This window comes from Procambarus clarkii, chromosome 18, assembly GCF_040958095.1.
Source record: "Procambarus clarkii isolate CNS0578487 chromosome 18, FALCON_Pclarkii_2.0, whole genome shotgun sequence".
Lineage (NCBI taxonomy): Eukaryota > Metazoa > Arthropoda > Malacostraca > Decapoda > Cambaridae > Procambarus > Procambarus clarkii.
This window is the reverse complement of record NC_091167.1, coordinates 8942301-8959384: the sequence shown is the minus strand read 5'-3', so window position 1 is coordinate 8959384 and position 17084 is coordinate 8942301. Positions and strand designations below refer to the sequence as shown.

The following is a 17084-nucleotide window of genomic DNA, read 5'->3' as shown; positions in this document are numbered from 1 at the left end:
CAGCATCCGCACACTCATTTAAAGAAACACCAACATGGCTGGGAACCCAGGAAAACTCTACGGATTTAAATTTACTAGAGATAAGAAACAGCCAATGTTGAATCTCGACGACTACCGGATGGACAGGATTAAAGGACCCGAGAACCATGAGGACAGCACAAGAGTCAATTACAATCACAAAGGAGGATTGACAATGAGAAAACAGAAGACAGAGAGCATAGAGAAGAGCATAAAGTTCCACTGTGAAGATGCTAGTCTCCGAAGGGAGGCGACACATAAGTGCGGTCAAGAAAAACAACCGGGTAGCCCACACTGTCCACAAACTTAAACCCATCGGTGAAGATGGAAACGGAGCACGAGTGTGAAGAAAAGTGCTCAAGAAAAAGGTGTTTCAGAACCATAGGAGGAGTAAAAGCTTTAGTAATGCGGGTCAAGGATATACAAAACTTCGGAAGAGGGGACCCTCCATGAGGGCAAGGAAGGAACAATACGAGGAGAAATATGAGAAAGATGAATGGAAAAAAGAGTCCTGTAAGCGAGATAGCCGGATAGAAAGAGGGAGGTGGTGAAGAGGAACAGGAACTACAGGAGGGGTAAAAGTCAAAGCACGACAGAGGCGAGAGGAAGGATGTTGCAAGGACCACGCCAGATAGCGAAGACAGTAGCGATCACAGCGGTCCTGGAGAGAGAGGAATCCAGTGTCAACATACAAGCTGAGGGCGCTAGTCGACCGAAAGGCACCAGAGCTGAGGCGCAACCCAGCATGGTGCAAAGCATCAAGACGGTGAAGAGTAGAAGAAGCGGACAAGTAAGTAGGGCAACCATAATCGAGTTTAGACAGAACAAGTGAGGAATGTAAAGAGACGAGCGTACGCCTATCCGCTCCCCAAGAAGTATGGGACAAAACCTTAAGGAGGGAAAGGGCCTTAGAGCATTCAGCGCGGAGGTAAGAGATATGGGCTGACCAAGACAAACAAGTGTCAAAGATTACCCCCAAAAGCTTAGCGGAATCCTTGTACACAAGGGGATGTCCATAAAGTGACAAAGAGGGACGAAGAATGACACTTCTGAGTAAAAGTCATAGCACAAGTCTTAGACGCAGAGAACTTTAAGTCATGATCGGTGGCCCAAGACGGTGGGAGATGGCGAAGCATCTCATAATGCATGCCATCGGAGCCTGCCGCCGTAGAACCGCAGAGGGCCAGGGCAGACTGAAGCTTAGAGAGAGAGAAGGGATCGTTATAGGGAAGGCTGAGATGGGTACAGGAATCCAAATGACGAGATTCAAGAAGAGGCTTAAGAAGAAGGAAGGATTGAGGAAGATGAACCAGAGCTAACAAATGAAAAGTGGGAACCCAATTCGGTTGCAACCTGCAACGGATCTGTCACAAGAGTACCACAGAGGTGAAGGACCGGTGAGACATCGGGAACGAATTTACCCGCTATCTTGCGAATACGCTTCCAGATCAGCGGTAGAGGAGTTTCGGACGTGATGGTGGAGACATAAGACATCCAACATGCACGTTTAGCCATACGAATGGTCCTACGGGCGACCGCACTTGCCTTCCGAAACAAAAGAAAAGATTCAGTCGTCTGACGGCGACGGTGTCTCTTCTAGGCTGCACGCTTACAGCGGACAGCCCGAGCACAGTCCACATTCCATCAGGGAACGCACTTCCGCGTTCCCTGAGAGGAAGAGCAAGGAATAGAGTGAAGGGCAGCGTCGCAGACGGTGTCATAAAATAGGAGAAGGGCGTGAGGGAGAGGCAGAATGGAGAGGTCTGAGATAGTAGCACGGAGGGTAAAGAGAGGCCAGTCAGCCTCAGCAAACCACCACCTAGGGAAGGAGAGGGGAGGGTGAAAAGAGAAAAAGGACACAAGGATGGGAAAATGGTCACTGCCATGAAGGTCATTAAGGACCCGCCACTTGAAATCTAAGTAAAGGGAAGACGAGCAAAGAGAAAGATCAAGACAGGAAAGGGCACGAGTCCGAGAGTCTAAATGAGTGGGCTCACCAGAATTCAGAAGAGACAGGGAAGAAGAGAGGATGATCGGATTGAGAAGGCGACCTCGGGTGTTTGTCAGAACATCACCCCAAAGGGTATGTCGACAATTGAAATCACCCAGCAGAAGCACAGGCTCCGGCAATGAGTCCAGGAGGTGTTTAAGATCAGGAAGAGAAAGCGGGACATTTGGGGGAAGATAAATGGAACAAACTGTGTACCATTTACGCACAAAGATATGGGCAGCAGAACATTGGAGACGCGATGGAAAAAGTAAGGGGATGAAAGGAACATCAGAGCGAATAAAGAGAGCAGAAGAGTTATGGGCTCCAGCTATTGCTGGGGAGGGGAGAGAAAGGAATAGCCACGGAAGCGACCAGGACGAGCACCAAGCATCGGCTCCTGGAGACAGACACACAGGGGCGAAAACCGTGAAATCAGAAGTTGGAGTTCAAGGAAATTGGCGTAATATCCACGAAAGTTCCACTGAAGAAGAGACATCAACAAAAGGAGAAAGGATAGCAACAGAGAACAAGGAAGAAACAAAGGTGCAAGAGGAACACAGTACGTTAAAGGTCAGGGTCAGAATCAGGGTCAGCAAAGTCAGGGTTAGGGGGGCATGGGTAAACTTAGCAAAGATGGAGGGAAGGGAGCAGGAGAACAAACCAGAGGCGGATGAGCAGGGTCCGGAGGAGGAGGAGGAGGAGACAACCGAGAGGAGCAGTCAAGGACAGCAGGAGGAGGAGGAGGAGGAGCAGAAAGAGGGGGAACGCACCTCAGCAAGGGCAGCAACTGAGAAGGAAGCGGAGGCCAAAGAAACCTCCATAGCAGGAATAGGGGGCGTGACCACCGAAATGGGAGGGGATGGAGCAAGAGAGTCAGAGACAGTGGGCGAGAAAGAAAGCGAAGCCTTCTTGCCTGCCAGGGAGGAGGAAGGAGTCAGGCTTTCGCTTCTGACTCAAAGAGACAGGTGTCCCAGCAACAATGTACTGGACAACAGATTCAAGCGTCTCAACAGGAGAAGCAGAACGAGAGCAAACACGATGGCCATTGGGAGAGCGATGGACATCAGCTCGCACTGACAGGCGGCACGGAGAGTTAACAGACGAAGGAGAAGGATGGGAAGGAGGATAAGGGGGGGAGACGAGGAAGAAGACACAGGAGACATGACAGACTGGGCAGAAGGAAGAACCCCAGACAGAACCATGAGGGGGGACCCTGCGGGACAGAACTCAAAGGAACAGAGGAGGAAGCGGTGGGCGTGTCTGGGTCTAAGGCCTGGAAATGGTTGTGAGACTGAGGAAGGGTTGAAGGATGAGGAGAGGAAGAGCGCAACATGCCAGCATAAGAAACGTTAGCGTAAGGCAGGAGATGGCGAACTTGGTGCCTCGCCTCAGGAAAAGACAAACATTCCCGGTGCTTCAAGTTGAGGGCGGCTGCCTCAAGCTTGTAATGTATACACGCGGGAAAAGGTAGGGTGGGCCTCACTGCAATTGAGGCATCAAGCCTGGGGAGAAGTGCACTCCGACTTAGAGTGACCTTCGCCCCCACACAAGAAACAGAGAGAGACAGTACTGGAGCATCAGAGGGCACCATGCCCAAACCTCCAGCACTTATTATAGAGCCGAGGAGAGGGAATGTACTCCTGGACAGAGCACCTGGCACCAGCAAGAATGACAAAGGGCAGAAGGGTCCTACCATCAAAGGTAGGACCCTTCCTACCTTTGTACCTACCTAATAGGTAGGTACAAAGCAGTCTCCGTGGTGTAGTGGTAAGACACTCGCCTGGCGTTCCGCGAGCGCTATGTCATGGGTTCGTATCCTGGCCGGGGAGGATTTACTGGGCGCAATTCCTTAACTGTAGCCTCTGTTTAACGCAACAGTAAAATGTGTACTTGGATGAAAAAACGATTCTTCGCGGCAGGGGATCGTATTCCAGGGACCATAGGATTAAGGACTTGCCCGAAACGCTACGCATACTAGTGGCTGTACAAGAATGTAACAACTCTTGTATATATCTCAAAAAAAAAAAAGGTAATCTTTACAACACGAAGGGGCTAACGCCGATGATCTCAAGGGGAATGAGTAAACGTGTCCACCTGGAGGACAGAATAGCCCTGGGCTTCGAGAATATGCTGAATATCTTCGTGGCAGGTCTGTAGATTCCTAACACTGGTCGCAACATGGGGTGGGAGGAGAACAGTGCCAACACTGGCATTCAACCGAGCGTTCTTGGAGACCCGAACAGGGTTCTCGCCAAGGCAGGATAAGGCGGCCAAGCGAGTGCCTGCATCCTGAGGAGGAGCTGCAATGACACGTGTACCGAGACGGGTGGGGTTGAAAGTAACAGAGGCATCTACGGAATCAACAAGGTTCCTATGGAGAGAGAAATCGTCAGGAGGTGAGGAATAAAGAGGGAGGAGATCAATGTATTTGGCCCATGAAGCGGGACCAAACAAGGCTTGGTACGCATCAGTATGGGAAAGGATCGTGTGATCGTGTGATGGACTGCGTTGAGATCTCCGAGAGAGAGAGGGGTTAAAGGGCCCAGTAGTCACAACAAGAGACTGAGCTGTGCAAGGGAACGAGGTGGTCACCACTGGGGGCATGTGGCTCGACCCAACCACAGAGGAGGGAGGGGAGCCGAGGGGAGTAGTCAGGAGGGTCAAAGCCGGAGCAAGGTCAGGGCCCAATGCAGCCGGTGCTACCGAGTCCGGTCTTCCAACACTGTCCGAATCGGGGGCTTAGTCGCCCACCACACGAGCCTGAGGAGATATAAGCGGAACAGAATTAGACATACAACGAGAGGTCAGATTTTCATTCACGAATGTTCCCCCACACCCACCATGGAGCCACAATTAGAGGCAGGACACTCAACAAGAAGCTATCGTCAATCATGCCAGGGCCCCCTAGGGGTGCGTCGTGAGTATACGGCCCACAAACGCCACCTTAAGAACAGTCAGTCCGTCGAGATCGGGTTCAGTGATGAAAGGAGGATTGACAATAAAAGGGTCCCCTCCGGTCTTGGTTCATCCCTTGCAAATGATATTCCATCTTCCAGTACAGACATTAATGACTATCTTTCAGGTAACTATCCACAGTCTCTGTACCTAAAGCCTATTAATTCCACTGACGTCAATGAGATAATCCTTTCCCTTAAAACCAAGTCTGGTGCCCTTGAGGAGATACCAACTTTAATTTACAAAAAAGCCTCCAGATCTTTAGCCCCTGCTATTGCTTTGCTCTTCAACAAGTCACTTGAACTCCAAACCTTCCCAGATATTCTAAAAAAAGCGAGAGTAACGCCTGTCCACAAATGTGGCAATCTCACAGATGTTAACAACTACAGACCTATATCTATCCTGCCGAACTTGTCAAAAATTTTTGAAAAACTAATCTATAAGCAGCTTTACTCATATCTAGCCAAACTCAATATACTTAGCCCTTGCCAATATGGCTTCAGACCCAAAAAAAGCACTAACGATGCACTTATTAGTATGCTTAACTCGATTCATACAGCTCTTGATAAAAATGAGTTCTCTGTTGGGTTGTTTGTGGACCTGCGTAAAGCTTTTGACACTGTCAACCACCAAAACCTTCTTCTTAAATTACATCATTATGGAGTCAGAGGACACTCCCTACAATACCTCAAATCCTACCTTACTGACAGGCTCCAATATGTTTCTGTGAATAATACAATTTCTCCCACCCTACCCATCAACATTGGTGTTCCCCAGGGCAGCATACTTGGCCCTCTCCTCTTTCTCATCTACATTAATGACCATCCAAATGCCTCCCAACACCTCAAACCAGACTATTTGCTGACGACACAACCTTCATTTACTCCAGTCCTGATCCCCTTGCTCTAAATGCCACAGTAAATACTGAGCTAAATAAAGTCCATCTGTGGCTAACTGCCAACAAACTCACCCTTAACATTGACAAAACCTTTTATATTCTGTTTGGCAATAAATCCTCTAATCAAATAAATCTCAAAATAAACAATACCCAAATTTGTAACAAATTAGATGGCAAATTCCTTGGCATTCTCATTGACCACAAGCTTAATTTCCAGGGACACAGTCTAAACATATCAAAAAAAGTTTCAAAAACTGTGGGCATTCTTTTTAAGATCAGATATTATGTACCACGCCCTGCCCTGGTGACTCTCTATTACTCCCTTATCTATCCTTATCTCAACTATGGTATTTGTGCTTGGGGCTCTACTACCCAAAATCACTTACGTCCTCTAATTACTCAACACAAAGCTGCTATTAGGACAATATCCAATTCTGGCCCCAGACATCACTCGGTACCCCTACTTAAATCTCTGAATATGTTAGACATTAAGTCACTGCACATTCTCTCATGTGTATTATACATATATAAAACGCTAAACTATAATGCCAATCCTGATCTCAAAAGCTTCATAGAAGGTTGTATCAGAACCCATGAGCATCACACCAGAAATAAATACAGTTTTGATATTCCTAGAGTACGACCAGGGGCCCAGAATGTGGAATGACCTTCCCAACCATGTTAAAGACTGTACCTCTCTCAACCAGTTTAAGTTAAAAGCGAAGCTATACCTAATAAATTCCCTGTAACCTACCTTACCCTTCTATTGTCAACCAATGTCTGTTTTTTTCTTTAAAGAGCGCTGTTTGTCGACATAATTGTATTTGTGCTGCTTTTTCATCTATGTTTTCATTTCTTGTTTCCATTCTACTCATTATGCTCAATTAGTATTAAGCTTGTCATTTAAGTTTATCATGCCCGAAACGCTTTGCGTAATAGTGGCTTTAGGCATTGTATGTACTAGCTCTACCTATAAGTTAAACAATCCTTGTAAATATTTATTGTATGTATGTACCTTACCTAAATAAAATTGTATTGTAATTGTTGTATTGTATTGACTTCAGGTACTACAGTTCTACGGGTGCAATATTCCTCCTCAAGCACCCGGGCATCAAAATAGAAGAAGTCCAAAAGAATAATCAAAACAGGCAAAAGGTCGGCAGGAAATGACAATTAGAAAGGAGAAGAGGGGGAGAAAAACGAAACATATGGAAATGGAAAAGTGATCCAGCAAAATCAGAGAAGACAGCAGCAGGAGCATAAGGCTACAAAAGGACAGAGGACTGTCCCATGGAGCATCACACTCCGACAGCCGACCACCAAGCCCCCTCACAGTGCTAACAGGCCGAATAGGGAGGGGAAAGTTCGAATTAGTAATTTCTAAATATATAAATAATATATTCAGGTTCCCCCAAGGTCGAACTACTGACCCTCCCTAGGATGCAATTCCACAACAGTTGCCTAACTCTTGGGTTTCTATTTATTGCTAGGTGAACAGTCCATTAGATGAAAGGAAATGTGCCCAACCATTTCTGTCCTAACCAGGAATCGAATCCAGGATCCACGTTTTGTAACTTGACATGTAAGTGCTTGGTGAGTCCTGGCCTTGGCCACCTTGGTGTGCCACACGTACAGGCAGCTCTCTGTTTTCATGACAGTTACATTCCTGTAAAATACTGTAGTGTGAAGCAAAAATTGCAGAAATCAGAGTTGAAGTTATTATTAGACTGAACCTTATCTGGAAATAGGTGTACTGAGAAGCCAGATGAAATGGGAAAAGTTTGTTTCAGCAAAAAGATCAGAGAGATACACGATGCAGAAAAAAGATACATAAAGAAAGATGCACGATACAAAAAAAGATACACACGATTCGGTCACACTGGAAAATAAAGGATGTCTTTTGGTGGAGAAAGCCTGTGTATTCACTGGACTAGAATTCCGTGCAAACGTTTTAATAACAAACCAATAAAATATTTAAAAAACATATTTTAAAAAACATGCAAGTGATTTTGTTATCAAAATGGCTAAAATATGTTTTAATATAAAACAGCAGAAAGGCAAAAACTTCAGATGCAATTTAATTCTGCTTGCAGCAGAAGGGATCAGGAACATATAGCCAAATGAGTACAAGTCCAGTGTGTATTTTACGGGAGAGATAGGGTTATCGGAATTTATCTGGATTTACCTGAATGCAACTACTCCTAGTTGCCTCTCCACGGACACAAAACTTGTGGCTTGTGAAAGGTCCCTTCATTAAACACCAAGACTATAACACTTTTGTTTAAAATTCAGCTGGAAAAAATTTCCAGGAACAATGGGGGGACTTTTGACGAGCCGACACCGTCCTGTCTCCATCGAGGCCACTTGAAGTGGTGGCCTTCAGGTAAATTTAGGTAATTATTCCCGAGGAGTGTTTCCAGCTGTATTTTGAACTGTAGCTCTGTCTTGATAGTTACGGCTTTGATGGGTAGGCAATTCTATCTTGTAACTTAATATTCATTGCAAGTTCTGTTATGTTTGAGCTGTGCCCAAAATGCTATGCATATTAGTGTCTAGAAGAATGTACAGATTCATCCCCCAAACGTTTTTATAAAATTACCCATTGTACTTGTTAATGAATAAATTGAAATAAAAAAAAATTTATCAACATATTTGAAGTATGGAAACCAAACAATTGTTAAATTATATTCATAATTTTTGTCTCATATACGGTGTGCTATGTAATTTTAATTAAACATTTCTCCAACCATGTAATTGAGGAATTGCTTAAAATATAATTCATGACATACATGAGATCAATGTTAGAATATGCTGCAGTTGTTAGGTGTCCATACCTTCAAAAATATTTCATATTGACAAAGTAAAATATTATCAAAAGAAGGCACCAAGCCGGGGAGACTATGTAGCACGATCAAAGGTGCCGCACATTCAAAAATTGCTCAGTATTGACAAGCAAGATTTTGAAAGAACAAAGTCTAATTTTGTTGATACCTGTAAATCCCGGGATGCGAGAGTAATCTCACCTGAATGCCTGTGCTAAACTCAATAACATGGAGAGTTGTAAGATTCCCCTTCACCCTTGGGGTATATGACAAACCGAGATGCACATTACTTGCCCAAGGTCTCACCTCTGTGTGGCCAACCTACATAAGTAGGCCTCCTAAGATTTGGAGACCATTAAGGTATTTGTGTATTTATGAGTGCAACACAATTGTGACATGTTCATAAATTTTATATACGGTGTGTATGTAATTACCTAATGTAATTACCTAAGTGTAGTTACAGGATGAGAGCTACGCTCATAGAATCCTGTCTTTCCAATCTGTCAAATAATGCTTTGAAACTCCTGACAGTTTTGGCCTCCACCACCTTCTCGTTTTACTTGTTCCAATTGTCTACCACTCTGTTTGCAAAAGAAAACTTTCTAATCTTTCTTTGACACCTTTGTTTTCTTAGCTTGAATCTATGTCCTCTTGTTTGTGATGTTGCTGGTTTCAGGAATTCCTCTTTTTTTTAAATTTGGTCAGTTCTTGTTAGTATTTTGTAAGTGGTGATCATATCACCTCTTTTTCTTCTATCTTCTAGTTTTGGCATGTTTAACGCCTCTAGTCTTTCTTCATAACTTTTATTTTTCAGTTCCGCAAGCCATTTTGTTGCATGCCGCTGCACCTTTTCCAGTTTCTTTATGTGCTTCTTGAAATTCCAGCACCATACAACTGTTGCATATTCTAATTTTGGTTTCACAAATGTCATGAACAGTTTCTTTAGTATTTCACCATCCATAAACTTAAAAGCAAGTCTGAAGTTGGAAAGTGACGCTACGCTCCTCTCACAATGTTCACGTGTTCCTCTGGCGACAGCTTACTATCCCAAACCACCCATAAGTCTCATTCTTTATTAGAGTTATGCAATTCCTTTCCACATAATTTGTAAATTGTGTGTGGTCTATTTTCTCTGATTCTACATTCCATAATATGGCATTTGTTCATATTGAATTCTATTTGTCACTTGACGCTCCAAGCACTTATTTTATCTAGATTGATATGACGGGCATTACAATCGTCTGTGTCTCCTGTCTTCCCCAGTATCTTAGCATCATCCGCAAACATGTTCATATAATTCTGTATTCTTTCTAGTAGATCATTTATGTAGACGATGAACATTACTGGTGCAAGAACTGAACCCTGCGGTACTCCGCTAGTAACAAGCCTCCAGTCAGATACATTGTCTCTGATTAGCGCCCTCATGTCTGTCAGAACATTTTTCATCCATGTCAGAAGTCTCCCTGTCACCCCTCCAGCATGTTCTAGTTTCCAGAACATCCTCTTGTGCAGGACTCTGTCAAAGGCCCTTTTTAGGTCCAGATAGACACAGCCAACCCAACCCCCTCTTTCCTGTAGTATCTCTGTAGCTCTATCATAAACACTAAGTAGATTTGTTACACAGGATCTTCCTGCTCCAACACCATACTCTCTGCCCATTATTATGTCATTATTCTTTGGGCGTACTCTCGAGTTCATTTGGCTTGAACTAATTGTTCTAGTGTTTTGACTACCATGCTTGTTAATGATATGGATCTATAATTTAGAGGTTCCTCTCGACTACTAATATTATAGTTTGGTACTATGTTTGTCTTTGTCCCTATACCTGCCAAGATTCCTGCGCTTAAGGATGTCTGGAATATTATTTGGAGTAGAATGCTCAACTCAGTTGCACATTTTTACCCAAGGTAAAACTCCATCATGTCCAACTGCTTTATTTCTTCCTAGCCCCTCGATTAATTTTTCAACTTCATCTTGGGAAACCTCTTTGTATTCTATGGTGTGCTCAGGAATTGCCATTGGGTCCGGCTCTCTCAAATCCTCATTTTGTACAAATACACTTTGGAACTGTGTATACATACATGCATACATATATACATGCATACATAACATACATACACACATACATACATACATTCAAGGTGAGTACAACTAAATGAATACTTATATACATACATATACATACATACATATATAAAATACACATACACACAAGATTGTGTGAAAAAGGAGAAGATAATGTGGAAAAGGCTCATTAGAACATCTAGAGGGAAAGATCTTTGTATCACCCCCAGCATGGGTTCAGGGATGGTAAATCATGCATCACAGACTTAATAGAGTTCTATGACCAGGAGACAAAAATTAGCCAAGAAAGAGAAGGGTGGACAGATTGCATTTTCTTAGACTGTCAGAAAGCCTTTGACACAGTACCTCATAAAAGGCTGTTACAGAAGTTGGAGAAACAGGCAAGAGTAAAAAGTAAGGTGCTCCAGTGGATAACAAGAAACAGCGAGTAACGGTGAAGGGGAGAGACATCAGAGTGGCGAAATGTCACCAGCGGAGTCCCACAGGGCTCTGTACTTGGACCCATCCTGTTTCTAATATATGTAAACGATCTTCTAGAGGGTATAGATTTATTCCTCTCAATGTTTGCTGATGATGCAAAAATTACGAGAAGAATCAAGACAGATGAAGATAGACAGAGACTACAGGATGACCTGGACAAACTGAAAAATCTATTTATCCATATATCTGTTCATCTATCTATCTACCCTTCCATCTATCTATCCATCCATCTACACATCTATTTATCTATCTATCCATCTACCTACCCATCAATCTGTCCATCTATCCATCCATCGACTCATCTATCCATCCATCTACCCATCCATCTACCCATCTATCTACCCATCTATCTATCCATCCAACCATCTAATTGTCTTTCTATCCATCCATCTACTCATATATCTATCCATCCATCTACCCATCTATCTATCCATCCATCTACTCATATATCTATCCATCCATCTACCCATCTATATATATATCCATCCATCCATCTAATTGTCTTTCTATCCATCCATCTACTCATCTATTTATCCATCCATCTACCCATCTATGTATCCATCCATCTACCCATCTATGTATCCATCCATCTACCCATCTATGTATCCATCCATCTACCCATCTATTTATCCATCCATCTACCCATCTATGTATCCATCCATCTACCCATCTATGTATCCATCCATCTACTCATCTATCCACATATTCACCCATCTATCTACGTCCTCCCCACTCCCCTTCCCCGACCCCTCACCCTTTCACACTTTCTCCTGATAGTTCCATTCCGTTCCCTCCTATCCCTGGCCCCTCTCCTCTTCCATCATGTTGCCTCCATCCTCCATCCCCCCCCTCCCCTCCACCAGCTTAACTCCTCTCCCTTTCATCATATATAATATCACAGATCAATGAAGCTACTTTGTGTGTTCAAGGAAATATGTTTTCTGATGACCAAAAGTATTCGGTCATCTCCTCCAATATTTCACACTTGACCAGAATTGAATCCATGAGAATCTCCGTGGACAGTCTCCGTGGTGTAGTGGTAAGACACTCGCCTGGCGTTCCGCGAGCGCTATGTCATGGGTTCGTATCCTGGCCGGGGAGGATTTACTGGGCGCAATTCCTTAACTGTAGCCTCTGTTTAACGCAACAGTAAAATGTGTACTTGGATGAAAAAACGATTCTTCGCGGCGGGGATCGTATTCCTGGGACCTGCCCGAAACGCTACGCGTACTAGTGGCTGTACAAGAATGTAACAACTCTTGTATATATCTCAAAAAAAAAAAAAAAAAAAAAAATCAGATGCAGGTGTGAATAGTTAACACTAATTCTTAAATCGTTAAACTTTGGCCTACCCAGACAGCCTATATCCATCCCATACCCAAGACCATCTCCCCCACAAATTTGGGAGACAGACACATTTTCTCCTATAGTATAGAAATATATATATACAGGTACAGAATATATAAAATTTGTGAACATGTTAGAATTTTGTTATATATGCATCAATATACAAATACCTTAATGGTTCTCTTAAACTGTTAGGAGGTCTTCTTAATTGATAAGTACATTCTGTGTGTGTGTGTTTACTATTTGTATTTACTATCTGTGCCTGCAGAATCGAGCTGTTAGTTCTTGGATCCAGGCTTTCTAGCCATTGGTTGTCTAATGTATCAACTCCTGACCTGTTTTTCTTCTATCATATCTACTACATATTCACCGCTCATGCACACACACACACACACATCCCCAGGAAGGTTACCTTGCGTTGATATCGGGAATCAACGTTTCCGCAGCCCGGTCTCTGATCAGGCATCCTGGTTAACGATCTGGTCAACCAGGCTGGTGGATGCGGCTACTCGCAGCCTGACGTATGAATCACAGCCTGGTTGATCAGCTGCAACCCATAGCAGCTGTCTAATGCCCAGGCACCTATTTACTGCTAGGTGAACAGATGCATCAAGTGAAAGAAATTGCCCATTTGTTTGTGCCTCGACTGGGAATCGAACCTGGGGGCCCTTAGGATTACAACCCCAGAGCTTTGTCCAATTGTTTGTGAGGACCTCTCTCTATGTGTGTGTGTGTGTGTGTGTGTGTGTGTGTGTGTGTGTGTGTGTGTGTGTGTGTGTGTGTGTGTGTGTGTGTGTGTGTGTGTGTGTGGGTGGGGTGTGTGTGTGGGTGGGGTGTGTGTGTGGGTGGGGTGTGTGTGTGGGTGGGGTGTGTGTGTGTGTGTGTGTGTGTGGGTGGGTGGGGTGTGTGTAATTACCTAAGTGTAGTTACAGGATGAGAACTACGTTCGTGGTGTCCCGCCTTCCTAGAACCCCTTGTCAGTGTGTGTGTGTGTGTGTACCTCTTCGGTATATTTATGTATCTTTGGCCTTTGCACTGATAAACATGAAATATTTCTTAAAATAACAATGGCATATGTGTATACCACAAAAAGAACCATACTGGCCTTATGCACGTACAGTACTGCATTTGATCAAATTAAACGTAATGTAGGGATGCTTGCATTAATCTTAAATGACACAGCCACGTAATTATGATTGGTTAATCTCATTAAACCCAATAAGACTACTTTATGATAGGACCCAGCAGAGGCCCATCATCAGTTCTATGACATTGATGTGGTTATTGAACAAATAATAAACGATACCTTCATTACATGAGTAATAGATGAGAGGCATGCCAAACCAAACTATTGCCTAGGTGAAGTATGTCCTCTCTAAAACACACTACACAATAATGCAAGCACGGGATTTCACTCCTCCATATGTTGTATTAATCGCATGTCCATTCTTCGGCAGCCGGGGCAACCGTCTCCTAGGTGATGCATTTTTGCTGGGAGTAGAGGGTGAGGAGGTGGGTGCCGAACAGGTTAGGGTATCAGTGGAGTTGTTGTTGGACGTCCTGCTGGGGCTGCTGGGTCGGTTCATCAGGCGGTGAAGGAGGATGCGGTAGGTAGCCAGGGCTGGCGAGCGGGCACCCAGGATTGCCCCATCCTCTAGGGCATCTCGTGATATTCCCCACTTTTCAAGTGTTGAAACAGCCTCTGCCTGCAACCATTATTAGAATATTAAATGAAAACTAATTAAGGCTTTATTGCTGAAGCATCATTTAGCTTACTACTGCCCTGCCATACAAATATGAATTCGCTATACCTTTTTCCAGAATTTTACCTGAGGGTCACCATCTCCAGTGGCCTCTTAATTAAATATTTGAAGAAAAATGCATAAAAAACCAGCGTTGAATGTAATGAAACGCCATTTTCTGGGTGAGTCCCCGGAGGCTCCCCGGAGCTATCCAGCCTGAATGGATATGTATAATTTTCTGGCATCAGTCAAGGTGCTTGGAGTTCTTACCTACCAGGGACCACGAGCTAGAACCTGGCCCCCTCAGAGAGGCACGAGGAGCAATGGCCTATAGAAACCCCCTTGTAATTGGGAGCATTCTATGTCTGCCATCGACCAGGACAGGCACCCAGAAAGGTAGGCGCCCCAAAACAAACCCCTATTCTGGTGAAAATATTGCTACCGAAAGCTGAACGAGTGGACAGAACTCCCCAAACAAAAGTAGCAAACTAGCATGACGTCACCGCGCCGCCGTCTGCGCAACCTCCCCCCCCCAGGTGGGGGATGGGGGAGCCCTAGACTCTCCACGCCGGCGATCCAACCGGCAGTTTTTAGGCTGGATGTGAAAATACGCGAAAAACACCGCCGACCGGAGGGAGTCTCCGGGACTCCGGAGACATCGGAGCTTCCCGCGGGGCTTTCCAGGGCCCTTAGCTTGGTGTACACGCCAAGGGAAGAACAGGCAGGGTACTGCGAACCGGCGCCCAAATCTACCGAACAAACTGCTAAAAGCTGAACCCTCGGGACGTGTACACTCACGGGGGCCAAGCCGGAGACTCCACCAAAACAGGAGAAAAAACACAAACCCTGCTCAAGCGAAGTAAAGAACAGGGAGACCCTCCCACCAGGCAGAAAACAAAAACAAAAGATAAACCCCGCAAGAGGACAGTGTACCCAGGCGGAACACAGCCGGCCACTATGAATGTAGAAGACTTGCAGTACCCCGTGCCCCTACCAGTGACTAAAACTCCCTCCTACCTCGAGACAAACCAGGGCAACAACCCCAGTTGACCCCAAGGGCGGCCCAGTACCAAGCAGTAAAAGACACAGCGGAGGAAGATCCCAAGGTCACTTGTGGAAGATGGCCCCCAGCCCCCAAGGGTAGTACTCACAGGGTATCTAGGGAAGGAAACCCTAGGCGCATGCAGCCCGAGTGTGGGGGAAGATGACTCCTGGCTCACACACTACCTGTAGAGACAGCCCACACCACAAGACAGACTGAAACAAAAGTGGAGCCTGAGGCACGCGACTGGCCAGTAAACCCATCAGCCAAGAACTGCCGGTTGGATCGCCGGCGTGGAGGGTCTGGGGCTCCCCTTTCCCCCTGCCAGGGAGGGGGGGGGGGGAGTTGCGCAGACGGCGGCGCGGTGACGTGATGACGTCATGCTAGTTTCCTACTTTTGTTTGGGGAGTTGTGTCCACTCGTTGAGCCTACCTTTCTGGGTGCCTGTCCAGGTAGATCGCAGACACAGTTTCCTACACTGAGCTTTAAATTTGCTCTGTACCTAGTGTAACCCAATCTCCTAATTTTTATGTAATATCAAACAACCTTATCATTGTGTTCATTGCTGTCTTCTTTTATGTGCTAGCCATATGCTGTATTGTGACTACCAATTTGTTGTCAACTACCATTTTAAGCTGTCATTGCAATCAATCATAGCTACCTATGTGCTTTAATATACTGTACCTATAATTTTCTCTCATCTTCCTTTTTTTCATTCCATGTAATCTGTTATCATTTTTTTGTCTATAAATTTTGCAAGTATTTACCTCCTTAAAATTTTCTTAGATTAAGGACCTGCCCGAAACGCTGCGCGTGCTAGTGGCTTTACAAGACTGTAATTACCATAATTGTATCCTCACATTCCTTATGTACATTCTTGTATATGCATAAATAAAATAAAATAAAATAAAATAAGAATGCTTCCAACCACAGGGGGGTTTCTATAGTATTAAGTATTAAGTTTTAGTCTTAGTGTTTTTCCTGCCCGAAACGCTATGCGTAATAGTGGCTTTAGGCATTGTATGTACTAGCTCTAGCTATTAATCCATCAACTTTTGTATTTCACCTTGTATGTATGTACTTTACCTGAATAAATATTTGTATTTTTTGTATTTTGTATTTATAGGCCATTGCTCCTCGTGCCTCTCTGAGGGGGCCAGGTTCTGGCTCGTGGTCCCTGGTAGGCAAGTACTCCATGCACCTTGACCGATACCAGAAAGTTATTCAGCCTGGATAGCTCCTGGGAGCTGACGGGGCTCTCCCCAGAAATCCTTGAGTAAATACTGCCAGGAGAGACAAACCCAGCACTGAATGTAATGATACACCACGTATGGGATGAGCCATGGTGGCTCCTGGAAGCTATCCTCCTGAGATTGCTTCATGCTAAAAGGTCACATCAGTTGGGGATAGTTCTGTTTAGCCTACCAGAGACAAGAGCTAGAACCTGACCCCATCACAGAGGTGCAGAGAGCAGGTGATACTCCACCACCTCACCTGAAGAAGCCTCCTGGAAGTCAACACAGCTTCATAAGCAACTGGAAGGTTCACAGAAAACAAACCCCTGAAAACCGCCAAAACAATTACCGCAACAATGAGTCACATGGTACAACTGAGTCACTCAAACAAGCTAAAAACTCATTAATACTGATTACTACCACTAGGTGGCCCAGCCCCGGTTCCCAGCCAGCTCCCCAAATCAGTTATG

At 44.6% G+C, this 17084-nt stretch overlaps 1 long non-coding RNA gene across 1 annotated transcript; it reads right to left on the bottom strand.

Moving 5' to 3' along the window:
- Positions 1 to 7627: 7627 nt before the first annotated feature.
- On the bottom strand, positions 7628 to 15632 carry LOC138365789 (uncharacterized). The gene is made up of 2 exons (XR_011228997.1): positions 15489 to 15632; positions 7628 to 14301 (listed from the first exon to the last, which is right to left on the bottom strand). It is a non-coding gene; the product is annotated as an uncharacterized lncRNA (long non-coding RNA).
- Between the last annotated feature and the right edge of the window lie 1452 nt (positions 15633 to 17084).